A 2,517-nucleotide genomic window follows, 5' to 3' on the forward strand; every position below is an offset into this window, starting at 1 on the left:
TGTGAGGATGATACCAGGATCTACCATGAATGATATAGTATTTGCCCTCAACAGCATTTGACACAAAAGTGAAGTGACTTATTCAGGCTCCCATAGCTTGACAGTGCTAAATCTGGGACTACACATGAGGACTGGTTACCCTAGTGGCTGCCAACCCAATGCCTGATTGACCTCTGGAGTTGTCAGCCGTGCTTAATTTTAGTTAATTATGGCTTTAATAGGTAACATTTTCTTTGGGCCCCTATCTCCTTTTAAGATTATAGTCGTGATTTCTGAGGGCTTTACCATAGTTTATTTACTCCAAGATTCCCCTTTATCTGTTGAGGAAAGCTTTCTTATAGATTGGATTCAGCTCTTCTCTATTCATTGGGGCAGAGGTATGATCTATGTTATAGTGTTATGGTTGCATTCCTAAGAAGCCACTTTATATTAAAAAAATCACTTTAAAAATAATTATTTCAGAAAGCAAATATGGAATTAGGGTCTGGAGCAATCAAACTCACAATAATAATGTAATTTTGCCTGCAGGCATTTCAATAATACTGGTGTTTTTATAGCTTTAAGTCTATGGTTATAAAGCTCAACATCCCTGGGAAAATCCAGCCTTGATTACATCTAGCTTTTGATCAAGAGGAATGGCCTTTGTTTTTCAATCCTCATCTTGGTGAGGAATGGCACAAGGCTTCTTAGCCATTTTTATCACATTTTTCACCCATTGTTGGATAAACATATCCCAAAGTCACTCAAACTAATCAGCTGACAGCAAGTTTTTTCCTCTTTGTCTGAGATGATGTTCATTCTAGCATTACAACCATGTGCATAATGAAAATCATGTGTCCCATTATTTATTCGACAAGTATTTTTTGATGCCTACATAGTAGGCCCTGAGCAAGACACTGGGGATATAGAGGTAAGCAAGAGAGACAAGTCCCTGTTGCTATGAAGCTTCTACTCCAATCGAGGAGATGGTCCGTAAACAGATAAATACACAGTATAATGTCATGTGGTATAAGTGGTATGAAGAAAAATAAAAAAGAGTGAGAGGCGACCAGTGGCTTCTGCTGACCTTGGGAGACACTAAAAGGACTTTAGATTTTATTCTGAATGTGATGGAAACCATTAGCAGTTTTTGAGCAGGGGGATGATACAGTATGCTTGATATTTTAGGAGACCCGCTCTGGCTGCTGTGCAACAGATTCCTGAAGGTTGAAAGGGATAGTTGGGGGAAAATAGGAGGCCGTTGTGCATCCCATTTTCCTCCATAAACCTGAGCCTGAGGCAAGGGCTTGTGTGTAGATTGTTTGTTTTGGAAAGTGATCCAAGGAACATAAGTGGAAGATGAGAAGTGTTAGGTGAGAAAGAAGGCAAAATCAATCTAGTTTTGTGGAAGATGCTGATAAATTCTGTAGACAACTGGACCTATGTGTCACCAGGGACCTCTAAAAGGTCAGGTGGGAATACACCTCTGAATTGTTCAGCCCTGACCCCTTTGGTTCAGCATTGCCCATTGAAGTGTTAACTCTCTTGCACTGCCAGACTCATACATAAGGCAGAATGACTAGTAGTTCCTATAATCATCCCGCATTACAAGCAAGAATTCCCACAGAAGCAAGGGTTCTGTGGAACAGCAGAGGCATAGTGAGGGCAGGTTATACTCAAGAGGTATCTGATACAGAACCTTGTGCAGTGAGAGATGATGGGAACTCAGATTTGGATGGCAGTGGAAAGGTGGTGAGAAGTGGACAGATCCACAGATTGTAGCCAAATTACTTTGTGAAAATTTGCATTGGAATAGAAACACCTCTATTTTCACAGTGAAATAAACTGCTGATGTCACACCACCTTGCATCTGGGTTGTGATATTTCCACTTTGTAGTTCTGCTCTCATTCCCGTTCACACAGCTACCCATTTTGTAGGCATCAGTTTACCATTTAACACAAAGAAATTGATGAATGAAGATTTAATAACCTGCAAACAAGTTTCTTTCACCTTGTATGTCTTCTGTGTTTAACATATTTCATAGATTGTAGAGGCAAATAAAGGTGATGTAATGGAAACAGACTTGAACTTGCTATAGATTTGGACAGGAAAATGCACTTTGCTTTAGACAAATGTCTAAAAGGGTAGAAGACTTGTGGACATTAAAAAAAAATGTCTGTTTAAACGTTAAAAACCAAAAGATTATCCCTCCACTGGTCACGGATATTCAAGTTTCTTATATTGTGCTAACCCAAGGCCAGGAATAAAATGTTCATGGCATGAAACTCAACATTTTGAAAAATAATATGCGTTGGAGTGTTTCTCATGAAAAGAAAAACATCTGTAATTTGTTTTTAAACATCTCCTTGTAGATGAAGGTGCCTAGGAGAGTGATTCTGGAGAATAGTGCAGAGAATGTTGCCAAAAGCCATAGTGAAGAGGTTGAGTAGAAGTGCATTATGGTGTGAGAGGTTGCTGTGTGTCTTCTGGAAAGTGTTTCAGGATGCTCTCACGAAAGCATTGTCTTCCTTGCCTAG

This window comes from Herpailurus yagouaroundi, unplaced genomic scaffold (assembly GCF_014898765.1).
Source record: "Herpailurus yagouaroundi ecotype Mexico unplaced genomic scaffold, PumYag 187, whole genome shotgun sequence".
NCBI lineage: Eukaryota > Metazoa > Chordata > Mammalia > Carnivora > Felidae > Herpailurus > Herpailurus yagouaroundi.